The 18,370-nt window shown below is 48.8% G+C and overlaps 1 pseudogene; it reads left to right on the top strand.

The window, feature by feature from the left end:
- The window catches only part of LOC101563307, a 15,305-nt pseudogene extending 2,788 nt beyond the window's left edge, over nucleotides 1–12,517 (top strand).
- The last annotated feature ends 5,853 nt before the right edge of the window (nucleotides 12,518–18,370 follow it).

Genomic DNA, 18,370 nt, shown 5'->3' with positions numbered 1-18,370 from the left:
CACAGCCCACTGAGCTACACCAGGTGCACAGCCCACTGAGCTACACCAGGTACACTGCATTCGGGGCTCCTTGACTCTCTAGGACTCTTCTCAACTCAGACACAGCTGTGATGACCCCCAAGAAGGTCACGTTCTGAGTTCATACTCTGCGGTCCCAGGCTGTCTTAGTTACTTTCTTACTGCTAGGATGAAACACCTGACACTTGCAATTTAAAGGTGGGACGGTTCACTGGGGGTCATGTTTTAGAAGTTTATGTCCGTGCATGGTTGACCAGCTCTGGGCAGAAGCAGCTTGGCAGAGGGGCTTGGTGGAGGGAAAGCTGCTTGGGTCATGGCGGCCAGGAAGCAGGGAGGAGGGGAGGAGCTGGGGAGGCCCGGGGCTCTTCCACGCCCACTAACCCACCTCTTCCCACCACACCCGACCTCCTAACAGTGCATTCAGCCTTGGATGCGCATAGGACTCCATGGTTGCGTCACCTCCCAAGCCCCACGAGTGCATGAAGCACTGGGGACATGGTAGGGACCAGAGCACGGGGCTCGGACTTCCCCGGGGGCTTCTGGAGGGCTCACAGGTCCATCCAAACTGGCCCCACAACATTGGTCCCAGGTCACCTTTGAGGGGGCCGAAGGGCTTCCTGCTGCAGCTGCCAGCTCCGGGACCTCGGTGAGGGCTGCTTTGGTCCACAGTGGTAGCCCTCCCCTGGGTGCAGAGCCAGGCTCCCACTCCTGGACTTGGACTGCCAGAGAAGGCTGGCCCCTCAGGGCTAGCTGAGGCCTTGCGTCTAGCTCCTCCCTCCGCTCCAGCTGTGTCCTCCATAAACATCTCACCTACTATCTCCATGGAAGGTCCTGCCAACCCAAATGACTTCCCTGTGCTGAGCCAGAGCTTCAGTGGGACACCTGAGCTGGCCTGGTTTCCAGTCTGTACCTAAGGACTCCTGGCTGGCAATTTGCACTGTGCTGGCTGGAAAGATGCCAAAGGTCCCCACCTGCGCCTCCAGGTTTCCAAATTCCCAGAGCAGAGCATGGTGCAGTAGGGGCCCCCAAATCTTCCCCGGGTGTCCCAAGAATACTCATTTGGGGTTTTGTCTAAGAGTCTTATATCCAGTGAAGCCCCTCCACAGCTGGCTTGGGAAACCCACGCCCTTTGAACGGGTCCTCTCTGCCCACCTCTGCTGTTTGCGGGGGGGAGGGGCTTTAGTTTTTCCATTTCTCAACCAGGGCCAAGTTCTGTGGAGCTCCCTCCCCCACCCCCTCTGTCTTCGCAGAGTTGCTGAGGCCAGCGGAGCTCTGATGAGACCCTGGAGGTCAGCGGTGCTGTCCGCACACAGGTGTCGTGCTGGGACAGCCTCTGCCACTAGCTGGCCATGTGCCCCTGGCTGTGCGGGCTGACTCTGGTCATTTGTCTCCCGGGGCTCCTGGGCCTCGTCACTGGGGATTTTCCATGGAAAGCCATTCTGTTTCAGGTTTTGTTTTCCTCTGAAACCCCAGCGGTCCTGGCTGTGGGCTGAGCTTGGGCAGCTTTTCCAAGCCTGGACCTGTGCTTGACCTGGGAAGACCCGGTCAGCCCATCCACCCTTGAGGCAGCAGTTCTCAGAAGTCCTCAAGCCCACCTGGGCTGGGATAAAACACATTTTGTTGTATTTTTGGTTTCTTTTGAAACAAGTCTTCCTGTGTCCTTCAGACCGCCCACAGAATCGGCCATTGGTGGTGGTTGCATGTGGGGAGATCTTCCCACCACACAGCTCTAGGGACCTGCTCCTTCCCTGGGTCCTCTGGTGGCCTTGGCCCAGGCATCTGGGAAGTTTGGGGTCTGCTCAGGCCCGCCTCTGCGGCCTGGCACAGTTGTGAGGCCGGGCTGTAGTCCTCTGTGCCCCAGAGAGCCGGCTGTGCCCGCTGGCCACCACTGCTGAGCCCACCCCAAGCTCAAGGTCCCAGGATGACCCACAGCAGGGGCAGAGGTGGACCTAGCAGCTGAGACGGCCAAGGAGGGATTGGGGGCTGCTTCTCAGTGATTCCAGGGGAAGGAAGAAATGCCAGCTGTCCTCTGAAACACCCTCCCTGCCACCAGCTCCGCCATCTCATTCAGGGCTCAGCATTCCTTGAGAAAAGGAGAAATGCGGCCAGCTGTGGTGGTGCACACCCGTAACCCCACGCAGTCAGGAGGCTGAGGCAGGAGAATTGATCCAGCCTAAGCTACATAGTGAGCTCAAGGGCAGCCTGAACTACAAATTAAGGTCCTGCCTCAAGAAATAGAACATGGGGAAAAAGTTAAACTGAGAAGTAAAACCTAGAATTTCCCCAAGAAAAGACAAAGATAACGTCTTGAAATCTTGTTGGTCCGAGATGGCTGCCATGAACATTTTGGCTTACGTCCCCCAAGTCTGGTGTGTGTGTGTGTGTGTGTGTGTGTGTGTGTGTGTGTGTCTGGGGGTGCAGGGTTTGCCAAGCTGCTTGGTCCCTGTGACCTGTGGGAGGCCCTGGAGAGGCTAGTGTGTGGCAGAAGCAAGGATAGGAAGGCATATGGGGGTGGAAGGGCCTATGGGACGGGCAGGACTGGGACCCCGAGCCACACTCTTCACACTGAGCAAGATCACAGAGACAACAGCCAGGGGCCTTGGCCACCACAGGAGGCCGAAAATGCCACTGATGGGGCACTGCTCCCCTCTGCTCCTTGCTGGGCTGTGTCCGCCCAGCCAGGGGTTGGGGCCCAGGTGGGATAGCCCACAGGGGAGTCCTCCGATCAGTGACCCATGGTCAAGGAGGGCACAAGGACAGCTGCGGTGGTTTCTCTCCTGGGAGCAGCCAGGGCTGGAGGATGAGGGGTCTGCTCTGTGAGGAAGGGAAGCTGGAAGAAGAGAAAGCCCCGCCTGTTCTCTGTTGTCTGTCTGTCTGTCTGTCTGCCTGCCTGCCTGCCTGCCTGTCTGCCTGCCTGCCTGCCTGCCTGTCTACCTACCTACCTACCTACCTACCTACCTACCTACCTACCTCATCTCTCCACTTGCCTTCTCAGCTGTGTGTCCTTCTGTCTGTCTACCTCCCTCCCTCCCTCCCTCCTTCATCTCTCCACTTGCCTCCCCCACTGTGTGTCTGCTTGTAACCCTAGCAGGAGGGCGTAGGCAGTGGCGAGTGTCCGTTCAGCACAGGCCTTGGAAGCGGGCCTCACGAGCGTGGTGCAGTGTGGCTGGGCCGCTGTGCAGCTGTGAGTTTGAGCCATTCCCTTCCCTCTCTGAGACTCAGTCTGTCCATACTGCGCAGGACACATGGTTGGGAGAACTGGATGTGGACGCGTGGATCCTGTGGACAGCGCTACTGGCCCAGAGCCAGCAGCCATGTGGTCGGCTAACCCTATCACAGCTGGGGAGTAGCAGGCACTACTTCCTGGGTCACAGCTTGGCCAACCCAGGTGACCGTCCAAGGCTTTCTTTTCCGGATTAGCCCTGCAGGTGGAGCCCCAGAGGGCTGGATTCTCACCCAGGTGCTAAGCTTCAGGCAGAGGGGAGGAGGTATTCCTTAGCCCACGCCCAGAAAAAAGCAGGGGGAAGAGAACCTAACACCTGGGCTTGCTGGCTCGCTGAGCGCCCATCTCCCCACCTGGCTCCCCTCTCACAGGGCTGCCTATGCTGCAGGGTGGTTCCATGGGGTAGGGCAGGCAGGCAGATCTTCCCTGGCCCTTCCTGAGAATGCCTGGGATGAGTCACCAGAGAGCCTCAGTTTCCTTACCTGTGAAATGGGAATATCTCTCTTCCTCTGCTTTAGTGTGGTTGTGTGAATGACACCTCTGTGGAGCTGCTGGCCACGAAGAGGCGTTCCTTCAGACAAGAAATGAGGCGGCCAGTGAGCGCATGAAAACCGGCCCCACATCTTTGCCCACCTGGGCAACCAAAGCCCTAGGAGCCGGCACCTCATGCCCCCAGGAAGAGGAGCACCACGCTGTAAAATCATCACAGAGAATGAGCGACAGGGAGGAGGCGGAGAGGCTGGAGCCGCGTGCCCTGCTGGAGTGCCCTGCTGGAGCGAGGGAGGATGGTGCAGCCGCTCTGGAGCGCTGTAGCAGGGCCTCCGAGGTGACAGAGAGGAGCACGGGGGGGGGGGATTCAACTTCTGGGCACATGCGTGTCCCGAGGAATGAGGGAGGAGCCTCCGGAAATGTTCACACATGCTCACAGCAGCATTGTTCACAAGAGCCAATATGGGGGAGCAGCCCAGCGTCCAGGGGTCCAGCCCGAGCCTCCGGCCTGGGAGGCGGCTGGCTCAGAGGCTGAGGCGCTCAGTTTTATGTTACACACATTTTAATCACTGTCAAGCAAAACAAGACCAAGGAAGTCATAATACCAGTGTTACTGGCAACCCTTGCGTTATGTTTCTGGAAGTAGATCCTAATCATTGAGTGCTTATCCTCCCCTGCTCTAGCACCATGCCCGGCTCTCCAAACCGGAAGGCTTAAGGCAAGGTGCAAGCAACCCACCAAGCTAAGAAGCAAAACCTCGGGGGCTCTGGGGAGACTCCCGTCCCACTGCTGGTCCCCTAGGAGGAGGGCCTGTGACTCGGTCAGTTCAGCTCCTGGGCCGAGCTGGGCCATCTCCCTAGAATTGCTTTCAGTGGATAAATGACACAGGTGTGCCCTATGTCACCAGAGAGATGCCCCTTGAGGCCATTGCCCAGGAGTCTACAAATACAGCAGGAAATGAATTGCTGAATACAGAAGAGTCCCTTCCTGGGGGACGGCCCATTAGCTCTGGGGTTGTTAGCCTAGGAGGCAGGATGGGGTTCTCACCCCTGCTAGAAATGCTGATTCTTGAAGTCATGAAGCAAGGACACAATCAAAAATTGCAGACAAACAACAATGACCAACCAGACAAGTGTTCCTGCCAAGATCCAAAGTGATGGCTTCCCCCCTGTGAATGACAAATGCTTTCCCAGAACTCTGCTTTCTTCTGGAGCGTTCCTTTGAAATGTGCTAATCCTGGGACACACAATAGGTGCTTCCGGGTAGAGTGATTTATCACAGGTTTATCACAGGTTGGAGAGCTCCCGTGTCAACACCCTTAGGCCCTGAAAAGAGATCTGCTTGTCTGTGTGACTTATTTCACAATGTTGGGGGCAGTGCCCATCCTTCCTCCTTTTGCCAGTGTGTGTGGAACTAGGCTCAGGAGTGTGAGGTGGAGGAAGAGGCAGGGTGGCCTCCCTGACTTCACTGAGGGGTGGTGTCACTTCTGTACTCTCTGGCACATCTGCCTGAGGTCACTGCCACCCTCACCACCCACCTTGTGGGAAATGGGCTGCGACTGTATTGGTTAGCTTAGCTTTTGCTGTGTAACAAATGACTCTGAAACTGGGTGGTTAACAGTAACCATCTGCTCAGCTCGCTTGACTGAGCGTGTTGGCTGGTTGCTTTCCTTTTCTGGGCTGGGTGGGACTGACGCTGCCAGGGCTCTGGGCTCTGCAGTGGGACCCAAGCACCGGCTGCAGGCTAGAGCAACTGGGGCTGTTGGGCTCCCTGGGCCACTGGGCCAGGGGCAGAGCACAGCCCAATCAGGGCAGTTGGCCAAGAGCACAGCTGCAGCTCAGGATGTCACGTCCACACTTCAGTGCAGAGCATCACAGAGCAGAGCCTCAGTGGCCAGCGACTTCCAGCACGGTGAGTCCGGTGCATGCCTCAGTCCCATCGTAAGGTGTGTGGCGGGGAGTCACAGCACCAGGACAGGGCTGACCCGAGACTCTGGTCTCAGTGTCTACTCTCCCCAGGACTTTTCTTCTGCATGGTTTACTGTGGGTCACCCAGATGCACCTTCCCAGGGAGCAAGAGGAGAGAGGGCGAAGTGAGGCAGCCATGTTCCCCTTAGGGCATGGCTCAAAAGCCAGCACGGCTCCTTGGGAACCTCCTGCCAGGCAGAGCAGTGACCTTGACCCAGCTAACGGGTGCCAGGAGGGCTGCGGAGGCCTTGTGTTCTGGCGTGGTCACAAAGAAAAGAGACAAGAAGGGGAGGGTTGGGGAGCTGACCGTCCCACCACAGCAATTGTTGAGAGGATCTCCTCCCCCCAGTAGGTGCTTGGGGAGTGGAAAGCACAGCTGAGAAACCTCCATGTGAGGCTGGCAGGAGGGTTTCCCGCTGAGTGGGCCAGGACTTGGCCATCTGTACCTGCATGTCCGGGTGTGTAAATTCACCTCCGGGTGCTGGTTTCCTCAGAGATGCAGTGGGGCTCACCACAGTGGCTGCCTCAGTGAAATGATATTGAGAAGATTAAGACAGAAAAGATGATAAGACAGCATGTGCCGGGCACTCACTGTGGACTTGCCCCCCCATTGTCATTCCTGCAGCTCCCCCCTTCCCCAGGCCCCCTCCCGCTGCGGGCCCCTGGTCAGACTCGCACTGAACTTGGGCGTCCAACAGAAGGGAACAGCGATGCCGGGAACATGGCTCCGCAGTCAAAGCGCTTGCCTGGCCAGCAGAAGGACCCGGGTTAGGTCCCTGGTACCGCTTGCAGAGCCGGCCCCAGAACCCCAGGCGCGTCCTGTGGCCTCCAAATGACGTGGTGGTGCATGCCTGCAGTCCCAGCACTGGGGAGGCTGACACAGGATCACCACGAGGCCCTGTACCAAATAAAAAATAAAGAAAAGATTAAAGAAAAAAAATCAAGAGGTGAACAGAGAGAACTTTTCAGCGGCCTCCCCCATCCCTCTCCCCGCATCCTCCCCGGTGGGTCAGCACACACCTAGCACTGGTCCCCTGCCAGGCAACTAGCTTTGCGACCAGGCTGTGGCCAGCTGCTTGCTGGGATGCGGCTCTGCCCTGTGCAGGAGGAGAGATGGACGCACTCACGGCTGTCCGCTGGCCCCCTGGACCCTCAGCCCCCCCCAGTACCAATAAAATAAATAAATAAATAAATAAATAAATGTATATTTTCCTACGCAGAATTGAAGAGGTGCACATAGAGAGAGATTGGGGGGCCGGTGTTCAGGAGGACGGCACCTTAGGCCTGGGGCTGGGCCTTACGCAGCCGTGGATTGTCCCTGAGAGGGGCGGGGCAGGGTGTCTTCCTACTGTCTGTCTCCTGTGTGCAGCGGCTGGGTTAGGGTGCAAACCGCGTGCGCCCACGGGGTGCTGCTGTGTCTGGGGAGGAAAACGCAGGCTCCCTTGGCAGGGACCACACAGCCGGACTCCCAGGGGGTCCTTAGGACCCTGGAGACGCTTTTCCCTGAAGGAAGACTGCAGTCCTCGGGCTGTTTTAAGAGCAAAGTTAATTTCGTCTCATTTCTATTTATTTTTACTTCTTTCTTTCTTTTTATTGGTTCAATCTAGATATACACGATCGCATTCATCGTAGGAGCTCGTCCCTGCACGATGCATCTCAGCTCTTTTCCTCCCATCCCGCCCCTTCCTCCAAGCCCTCCTGCCCTCCTTGTTTCCCAGCGCATGGCCCCTGTGTTTTCCTTCTTTCCTCATCAACCTTTCCTGCTCCCTTCCGTGCTCTTCTCTCCCCTCTCCCTCGTTCCCCCTTCATTCTAGGACGCTCTTCCCATTTCCCAGTGTCTGCTATAATCTGGCCCTTCTTTCCACGGGCAGTTTCCCGCACCGGAGAAACAAAGCCGCATCTACGCCCGTGTGTCCCCTTTATCTCACTTACGCCCACGTGGCCTCAAGGTGCACCCATCTACCTTCCTTTGTACCAGAGTAGTGAGTGCTCCCTGGTACAAAAGGAACCTCATTCCTGTATCCGCGCACTGGTTGATGGGCTGATGGGCGCCGGCTGCCTCCAGATTCAGCTGTTGGAACTGCGCTGCTATAAAGAGGGTGTGGGTACGTCGCTGTGGTGTGATGCTTTTAATTCTTTTAGAAGACACCCAGAAGATGAATAGTTGGGTCGAACGGAAACAGCAGTCTAGATTGTTGAGGCGTCTCGCCACTGATTTCCACAGTGGTCGCAGCAGTCTGCGCTCCCACCAGCAGCGGAGAAGGGCTCCTTTCCCCCCGCAGCGCTCCAGCACTTGTGCTTGGCTGCTTTCTGGACAATAGTCATTCTTTTGGGAACGAGTTGAAATCTCGGTGCCGTTTAATTTGCATCTCTTAAACGACGAAGGATGTTGAGCATTTTTAAATGTAGTTATTCGCTGTTTCTACTTCTTTATCTGAGAATCACCTATTCGCTTCAGATGCCCATGTGTGATGTGGTCCTTACGTTTGCTGTGTTTGATTTCTTTGAGTTCTCCACACCTTCTCGATGTCAGCGCTTTGTTTGAAGGACAGCTGGCAATTCTTTTTCTGACGCTGCGGGCTGTCTCTTTGCTCTGCTGGTGGTTTCTCTTGCCAGGCAAAAGCTGTTTAGTAAGATGAGATCCCAGTTGTGTGATCAGGATTTTGTTCATAAAGTATTTGCCTATACCAATGTCTTCAAGAGTTCTACTTCTTCTGTCTTCCAGCAGATTTAGTGTGTCTGCTTTAATTTTAAGCTCTTTGGTCTATTTCAATTTTAGTTTCGTCATGGTGACAGACATGGGCCTAGCTCTAAATCTCAGCACGGGCGAGGCCAGTTTTCCAAGCGCCATTCATTAGAGAGGCTGTCATTCTCCCCATGTAGGTGGTTGGCCCCTTGGTCAAAGATCAGGAGGCTGAGCGCATTCCGAGCTGTCTCTGCATCTTCTAATCCGTTCCTCTGGTCCTCAGTCTGTTTCTTTGCCGGTGCCGTGCTGTTTTTAATCTGTAGTATAATTTCAAATCAGGGGTGGCAATGCCTCCTGCCTTGCCTTTGTTGTCCAGAATTGCCTTGCTATTCTAGGTCTCTTCTGGTTCCAAAGGAATCTTAGAATTGTGTTCTCTAATTCTGTGAGATATGCTGTTGGCATTTTGATAGGGATTGAATTAAATCTGTGTAACAATTTTGGAAGTACGGCTAATTTTGCTATATTGATTCTTCCCACATAAGAACAAAGAATATTTTTCCACTTTCTAATATCCTCTTTAGTCTTCTTTTTCAGAATACTGTAGTTTTTCAATGTGAAGGTCTTTTACTTTCATTAGGTTGATTCTTAGGTATTTCAATGCTATTGTGAAAGCTGTGGTTTCTCTAAGTTCTCTCTCAGCGACTTTGTTATTTGTGTGCTATTGATTTTGGAGTATTGACTTTGTACCCAGCTACTCTATTGAATTTGATTATTAAATATACAAGTCTTTTCATGGAGTCCTTGAAGTCTTCTATGTAGATTATCGTGTCACCTACAAATAATAATAATTGATCTTCTTTTTTATCCTTCTTCCTTTTACTTCTTTCTCCTCTAACTGCTCTGAGTAATGTTTCCAAGACCACATTGAACAGGAGGGGGAATAGTGGACAGCCTTGTCTGCTTCTGATTTGAGAGTGAAAGCTTTCAGTTTTTAACCATTTAATATGATGTTGGCTGTTGGTTTGTCATAGATGGATTTTTATCAGCTTGAAATAAAGGCCATCTTTTCTAGGTTTTTTTTTTTTTTAAATCATGAAGGGGTGTTGGACTTTGTCATATGTTTTGTCTGCATCTTTTGATATGATCATCTGGTTTTTGTACGTGGCTGTGTTACAATTGTGTTTACTTATTTGCATATATTGCAGCACATCTGCATATCTGGAATGAATCCTGCTTGGTCACAGTGTGTAATCCTGATAAGTTGCTGCACTCTGTTTGCCAGAATCTTACTGAGGATTTTTGCATTTATGTTAATAAATACTGACCTGTAGTTCTCTCATTTGGCTAGATCTTGGCTCTTGCTCTGGTTTGGGCACCAGGGTAAGGCTTGCTCCCCTTTGACTTTAGGAGTATTGCTTCCCTTTCAATGAGTGTGAGAAGTAGAGACATTAGATCGTCTCTAAATTTCTTGTAGAATTCAGCAGTGAATCCATCAGGGCCTGGGCTTTTCTTTGCGGGCATGTCTTAAATTACATCTTAATTTCATTGACTGATATCAAGTTATTTAGAATTTTTATATCTTCTTGATTCAGTTTTGGCAACTCATATATGTCTAGGAATCTGAGCATTTCTTTGGTGTTCTCCACCTTATTAGAATACAGGTTCTTGGATTATGTATTGATCATCTGAATTTTTTCAGGATCTGTTGTGATTTCACTCTTTTCATTTCCAGTTGCTTGGATTTATTAATTTATTTAAATTTATGGATTTGGGACAGGGTCTCACTACATAGCTCGTACTCATAGTGATTCTCCTGTTTTCAGCCTCCCCAGTGCTGTAATTACAGGCATTCAGCACCACGCCCAGACTCAGTTGCTGGCTCAGCACACCTGGGGGCGGGGCCAGCATGGCCTGTGGTACCAGGGATGGAACCCTGGTCCCTGTACTTGCCTAAGAGGCACTTCCTCCACTGAGCTATCTCGCTGGCCTCCCAATTGCTTGGATTTAATACTTTCATTCTTTTTTTCTTTTTGACAATGTTAGCTAAGGGTTTGTCAATTTTATTTAATCTTTCAAAGAACCAATTGTTTGATTCAACAATTCTTTGTATTTTTTCTTAGTCTCCATTGCTTTAATTTCTTTCTTTCTTTCTTTCTTTCTTTCTTTCTTTCTTTCTTTCTTTTAATGTGTTTGGTACAGGGTCTCACTATGCAGCTCAGACTCCTAGTATTCTCCTGCCTCAGGCTCCCTAGTGCTGGGATTATAGGCGTGTGTCATTGTGCCCTGACTAGGTCACCAGCTCAGCGTGCCCGGAAGCAGGGCCGGTGAGGTACGTGGTGCTGGGGATTGAACCCCAGTCCTTGCACTTGTCTCAGTGGTCCATTGCATTACTTTCTGCTGCATTCTTTACAAACTTTGGGCTTTTCTTTTTCTAGAAGGTTGAGGTTCAATATTATGTTGCTTATTTGCGCTTGCTCTGTTTTTCTGATATGAGAATTCATCACTATCAATCTTCCTCATAGGACAGCTTTGACTGTGTTGTCCCATAAGTTCTAGTATGTAATATTAACACTATTGCTTAATTGTAGGACCTGTCTAATTTATTCTTAAATTTCATTGGTTGTTCAGGAGGGTGTTATTTAATTTCTCTGTGTTTATGAAATTTTTTGTGTTTTTTTTTTGCCATTGATTTACAATATCATTGTGCTGTGGTCTAATGACATGCATGGGATAATTTTAATTCCTTTGCATTAACATAAGCAACTTCTATGAGCTAGTATGTGGCCTGTTCTGGAGAACATCCCATGTGCAGCTGAGAAGAATGTGGGTTCTGGTGTTGTAGGGCGAAACACTGTAGACAGCTACTGAGCCCATTCATTCGTAAGTTTGGTTCAGTTCTTATATTTCACTGTTGCTGTTGTACCTAGTTGGTGACAGGGGCTACCGAGGTCCCCAATTACAACTGTATTAGTGCTTATCTGATTTTTCATGTCTGTTGGTATTTGTTTTATATCATTTTGTATGCTAGTATTTGATGCAGAATATATTTATGATTATTTTCTCTTCCTCTTGGATTGTTTCCTATACAAGGATATAGTGAACATGTTTGTCTCCCTTAATGAGTCTGAGTAGAAATCCATTTTGTCTGAAAAAAAAAAAAGAAAGAATGAAAATACCTACCCTGGCTTTTTTTTTTTTTTTCCAGGTTCCTGTCACATGGAGTATTGTTTTCCATCCTTGGACCTTTAGTCTATGAATTTCTTTTTGAATTAAGTGTGTTTCTGTATGTAGCATAGTGTTAGATCTTGCTTTTTGATCCATTCTTCTAATCTGAAGTAAGTGCATTCACATTTATGGTCATAAGTGACATATTGACTTATTTTTGTCATGCTATTTTCCTCTTGTTGGTTCCCTTTCTTCTCTCCTCTTTTGAATTATTGACTTGTCTGGTAGACTCTTTCTCTCTGGCTTCAGGGAGTTGAAGCCCTCATTGTCTGTTTCTAGAAAGTCCTTCAAAACGTTTTGGAGAGAGTCGGACGCAGCCGGCGGGGAGCGCAGACGGTGGATCCTACTGGAAAGACGAAACGTGATGAAATGCCCATGTTTGACCCAGGTCTCCTCGGAGACGTGGGCTGGAGCCACAAGGCAGCGATATTTCCTCCAGCCATTTCTCCAACACGTCCCGGAGAGGGCTTGCTTTGGAGGCCCCTTTGTACTGCTGACTTAGACAGAAGTTTTTTTAAGGTGCTGGGTCAGCTGGCAGAGACTGGAGTTGTCAACCCAGAACAGTTTATGAAATCTTTTGAACATATGAAGAAATATGGGGATTATTATGTTATAGTTGTGGAAGCTGTGACTCTAGGACAGATTGCTGCGACAGCAACTTGGAGAATTGAGCACAAGCTCATCCATTCCTGTGCGAAGAGAGGAAGAGCAGAAGATGCCGTCGCTAGTGATGAATGCAGAGGAAAGCGGCTTGGCAGACTGTCACCGCCAACTCTTACTTTGTTAAGAGAGAGACTGAACTGTTATCAGATTATGCTTGAATGTCTACCACAGAATATGGGTTTCTATAAAAAGTCTGGATATACAGCATCTGAAGAAAACTACATGTGCCGGAGGGTTCTGAACTAAAACTCTCCTGAGAGAGTTGACGGAGATGCTGCTGCTGCACCCCAGTGCCCTCCATTGACACAGAGCTGAAAAACCCCACGTAATAGCCTAAGTGTAGTGACGTTGGGCTTACTTTGGGCTGTGGGACAAGCTGTGAGTTTAGACTATAAATATTATAAGGGGGATGATTTGTAACCAAATGAATATATTTTTAACTTGAATCTTTTATTGCACTGTATTTTTCTAAATTTGGCTTAATTTCTTGGTAGTAAAGTGTGAGTAGTAAGAAGCTATGCTGCTTATTTTTTAGAAAAACTGACTAAGGTTGTTTCTTATCACATAAAACTATTTTTGTTTCAAAGAGATGATCAAAATTCACTTGTGGTTGTCATTTCTCACACATTATAGGAAGTTGGATCACTATAGTACATCTAACATTTGCTGATCCTGATATTGGCAAACTACCCGATCAGCCTTTTAAAGAAATATGAAACTGATAGGATTCAGAGTAAAACAAATGTTTTCTTTACAAAAAATTTACAAAGTTCTATATAAAGTATTGCCTATTTTATCTGTGAAACAGTACTCATTAGAATTATCTAAGAATGAATGTAAGGGTCAAAACTAAGGTATTTTTTTTAAGTAAATTAGCAACTCTTGGCTTATGTACTTTTACTTTTTTAAAAAATGGGTTCTGAAGCCTTTTGGTTAATGTTTTTGTGAAACATGGAATAGGACAAAATCGTATGGAATATTTAAAAATGTTTGGCTTTCGTTTGTCTCATCTTCAAAATGCTGATGCTAGCTCTTCTATTTAATGTGATTCTAGTAGTACTACTTTTCTGGTCACTGTCCTGTTTTATTTAATTATTTTTGAAAGTTGAGGAATTAAGGTACTTTAATCTTTTGCATTCCATGTTATATTAAACTGCTCATACAAACAACTCCTGTTAGAATCCTGGCGTGCTTTGCTCGAGTCACTATTGAACTCTCAGTCACGGCATTTAGTTTCACACACCCTTCGTAAAACAAACGTGAAAAGGAAGAACAGGGGGCCACTTTTCATCTTTTGAGCTGTACGTACCACTTCAACTGGATTTTGGATTTCCCTCCAAGCAGTGAGCTAGTTGGCCTTCCAGAATAGAAATCCTTCTGATAGAGGGCTACTTACTCAAAGACTTACACAGATAAACTGTGCCTAGTAAAATCAACAGAGTTTTATCTTTTCAGGAGTCCTACGATCTAGGCAATAGCTTCATTAGGTAAACTCTGGTAATTAAAAACTATGTAAAATAAACCTAGTAAAAATGTAAAAACAAAACATTTTGGAGTGCTGGTATGGTGGTCATGAATTTCTTCAGGTGTTCAATTTTGAAAGATAGTTTTGTGTCATTCCATCAGTCTGGGTTGGAGTTTGTTTTCTTTTGGGCCTTGAAATACTTCACTTCTGGTCTCCTTGACTTGAGAGCTTGTGTTGAGAGGTCTGCTGTGATTCTGATGGGCTTTCCTCTATAAGTGATCTGTTTCTTTTTTCTAACAGCTTTTCTTACTCTGTTACTGCATTGAATTTCTGGAATCTTGACTACTATATGTCTCAGAGTTTTTTTTCTTTTTTCATTGTGGCTATTTGGAGTTCTATATGCCTCATATATTGTATGTCAGATTCTTTTTTCATGCCTGGAAAAGTTTTGCCATCACTTCTGTGAACGGGCTTTTTATTGTTTGCATTATCTCATGCCTTGTAGTGACTGGTCAATCTTATGTTATCCTTCTCCATATCATCTCGTAGCTATTGGATGGACTTTCCATGGTCCCTTGCTATTTTCATGAAATCTTTCTTTCCATGACGGCTAAACACAATCTTGTCTTTTGTGGCTGATATTCTGTCCTCACATTGGCTCATTCTGCGATATATACTTTCAATGGGATTTAAAATTTCCTGAATATCTACTTGACTCTGTTTCATGGATTTCATTTCTTTCCTATTTGGGCATTCATGGTTTCCATCATGTCCCTAAGCAACTCTATTCCTTTTTTCAAGGATGGGGTGAGCTCCAAAGGCCTTTTGAAAAACTAAGAACTCTGGGTGAACAGGATGGGTGCTAGCAGTCCCCAGGCTCCTCTTTTTAAAAAAAGTCTATCTCTACTCTGAAGTCACAAACTGAGTCTTTTGTTATGATTACCATCTCTATAGTTACGTGAGAAACTCTTCCTCTGATTTTTTTCTTCGTTACTTCTGCCGTTGCTACTCCAGAGAGTCCATGGGCTGACCTTCAAGCGGTTCTACCTCAGTGCTCCCTGGGTTGACTTTGATGAACTCATTCTGGAGTTATATCTCGCTTAAGTATCTTCCAATTTTCTATGATTTTTTTAAAATGTAAGTTCTGGGTTGATGCTTGTACGTCGCCGAGGGCAGGTAGCTTAGAGCTCGTGTTAAGAACGCTTGGGAAGTGATGTCATCTTACAGACGTCTTCAAGGTGCCGCCGGCTTTTCTTTCTGAGTCTGTTGCAAGATCTTGCCTCTTCAGTTTATTTGGGGTGAGAAGTTGTCGCCTATTTGGCATAGCTCTGGCTCTGTGACACTTGCCCGTGCAGTACTTATGATCTCTGGGCAATCTCCAACTTGGTATACCAGGAAGAGTAACTGATTAGAACAGTTGGGTCACCTTGACTGAAGTAGGACACTCAGCGGTAGTGGCAGCATCAGGGGCAGCTTAGAAAACAGCAATCTGTAGTAACTGAAAATTCACCACCTTCAACTGCATGAACTATATTGGTGGTCATATAACAAAATCTAAAACAAACCAGAAAGCTGTATGCAGCGTGTAAGCCCTCAATATGGCAATGTAATCCCTAAGGGAGAAAATGTAAGAGGAGTTCGGGGGAATAACAGAGAAACAGGAGAAGAGATTAGCGGCAAGGCTGGGGGACGAGGGAAAATTACGTAAATTTTAGGAAACTGGTGAGGAAGACAGGAGGGAAGGGAGAAGGCAGAAATGAAAACAATAACAAAACAACAAGAAGAAACCCAGAAGCAATGCTCGCACTCATATAAAAACAAGAATAAACAAAACGAAAAACAAACAAAAATAAGATCATAAAAAAAGAAAAGAATAAAAAACATTTTTGCTTCAGGTATCTCTGTTGTCGCAGGTACAGAGAGTGGACAGACAGTGTCCAGATCCATGCTGAGTAACCCCAGCAAGACAGCCACGCTTCGTGGTGTGGGGGTGACGAACCCCAGCCCACGCCTACAGCTCCACTGCAGTTCAGGCTGCTTGCTGGCTCTGAGGCTGGAGCCCGGCGCATTCAGCCTGCAGTGCTCTGGGTTTCTCCTCCGGCTAGACCTGGGCTCCCTGCCAGCTTCGCCTCTGCTCCTTGACCTTGACCTCCTGCCACCTTGAACTTGGCTCCACCTGACCCTGGCCCAGGGAGCCACTAGATGGAGCCATCCCGCAGCAGCTTTGAGTTCCCAGCTCAGTTGGCTTCTCCCCAAGAGGGCTTCGGGCCACGCTCTCTCTCCTGGGGACTTCTGAGCCTGCATAACTCACCAGACCCTGCAGTCTGCTGTGTCCACTGCGCCGGTCCCCTGGTGTGTTGCTCCATGGAGCCTCTGGGGTCAGCAGTAGTCAGTGAATGTCCACAGACTTGAGCTGCCCCTCCCACAGTGAGTTGGGGTTCAGGGAGAAGGTGCTGCTGCTACCTCCCCCTCCTTTGTTCAAGCCTCTCTCTTTGCCCTTCCTGGGGGCTTCAATTCTTGCTTTAGACCCTTGCTTGGTCCTGGGACCCCGTTCCCTCCTGCTCTTCGTCATGTCGCCACATTCCGGCATTCTCTCCTGCTTTACCATCTTCCTGGAAGCCCTCCCTATGTATATTTCCTATAACCTGCTTCACTTGCTGTGTGTCTGGAGAGCATTTTGGAGCGGCTGCTCTACGACTGTCGGCGAGAGGGGATGCTCGGAAATGAGCTGTGCTGTCGCTCACGTTCCTGAGTCTGAGTCCTAGCTCCTCATTTGATCTTATTTTACTTTTTTGAGACAAGATTTTGCTATGCAGCCATGCTGGCCTTGAGCTCACTGGGTAGCCCTGGCTCTCCTCAAACTCCCAGCAATCCTCTGGCCTCAGCCCCTCAAATACAGGGATGACAAGTGTGCACCAGCTCATCATTTGCAAACTGCAAGTCTCCTAACACATCCTATGAAAAATGGCTAGCATAAGTACATCCAACCCCAAGTGAAGTCTTATTCTGAAGAGGAAGAGACCATTCATAGCAAAATGTTTTGTAAACTGCAGAGTGTGATGCAGGCAGAGGTGTTAAGGCCTCTGTGAGGTTGAGGACCACCTTCTGCGACTGTTTCATCCCCAGCTGGCCCGAGGCCCACATCACCTTGACGCTCTGTGTGTGCATGCTGCATGCATGCGTGAACAGGTGGGTGCCTGGGAACAGCTGGAAGTGTGCTGGCGATTAAGGTTTCGAAGGGCAAGCCTGGGGGAGGAGCTGGAGGAGCGGCCGAGGATGCGGTGGCATGCCTCTTCTGGAACGTGGCCAGCCTCCCTGGCCAGCTGGGCTCTGGACAGCCTGGCTCTGCGGGCACCCAGCTGCCAGGCCTGGGCCCTCTTAGGCCTGTGAGACTGCCCAGAGTTCGTGCAACCCTGCAGTGACCTGGTTGGAATGTCCTCTCTCTCGTGTTGTGTTTGCTTTGAGCACCTTTGTCCCTGAACCCTGACGATGGTAAATACAACAGACACAGGACTCAAGCTGAGCCGCCCTGGGTTTGGCAGGGACTGAGGACCTGTTTCCCAGGCTCACAGCTTCAAACAGCACATACACACAGGCAGTTGTGCAGGATCCAGGTTCAAGGCAGTTTTTCCTGACCTAGTTTTGTTTGTTTGTTTGGGACAAGATTACTTGGAAAATTAGAGTTGCTTTACATGGTTGTTACATACTTGATAGAATGAATCTAATAATAATATTAACTTTTACCAGTAATAATTCAGTGACTGTTTTGTCAGTACTTAGTGCATGACTACAGGTACTATGCTAAGCACTTTGCAGACTTTGTTTGAATTAGTCCTACAAGGTAAGTATGAACCCTGTGGACTGTACCACACCAAGTCCAGGAGGGGAGTGTTACTTCTATATCCAATTTACAGATGAGGATTTGAGATTCAGCCACTTTCGAGGATCATGAGCTTGTTGGTGGTAGACCCAGAACTCAAACCATGCATCCACCATCCACCATCCATCCATCCACCATCCACCACCATCCATCCATCCACCATCCACCACCATCCATCCATCCATCCATCCATCCATCCATCCATCCATCCAAAAAATAAGTATCAAACAGTCTATTCCAGCTACCAGATATCCATGTGTGAATAATTCAAATGAAATTCTTTCTTTGTGGAGACAAACACAACAAACAAATAAGCACACCAACCATGACAGGTTAGTGAATGCAACAGGAGAGGCGGGAGAGGAGGAGTGGCTGCAATGTGAAGTAGCAAGGTCAGGGAATGCCCCCGAGGGAGGTGGCATTTGAGGAACGTGCTGAAGGGCTGGGTTCCTGAGCTCTGTGGGTCAGATTGTAGAACTTTGCTTCCCATCAGTGTTATCCTGTGGGGAAAACAGGCAAATTGGAGTCAAAAGCTGATATCTATGCGTGATTCACTTTTTTTCTTCAGTTCATTTGCACTGTTTACTCAACTATGCACTTCCAGGATAGGAAATAAGATATGAAGGAAGAGGAAGTAAAATAAATGCATGCATCCATTCATCCACCATCCACCATCCATTATCCATGCATCCATCCATGCATCCATCCATGCATCCTTCCATGTATCCATCCATCCATCCATCCATCCATCCAT

Source organism: Octodon degus, unplaced genomic scaffold (assembly GCF_000260255.1).
Source record: "Octodon degus isolate 3935 unplaced genomic scaffold, OctDeg1.0 scaffold00004, whole genome shotgun sequence".
In the NCBI taxonomy this organism is placed as follows: Eukaryota; Metazoa; Chordata; class Mammalia; order Rodentia; family Octodontidae; genus Octodon; species Octodon degus.
This window is presented reverse-complemented; position numbering and strand designations above follow the sequence as displayed.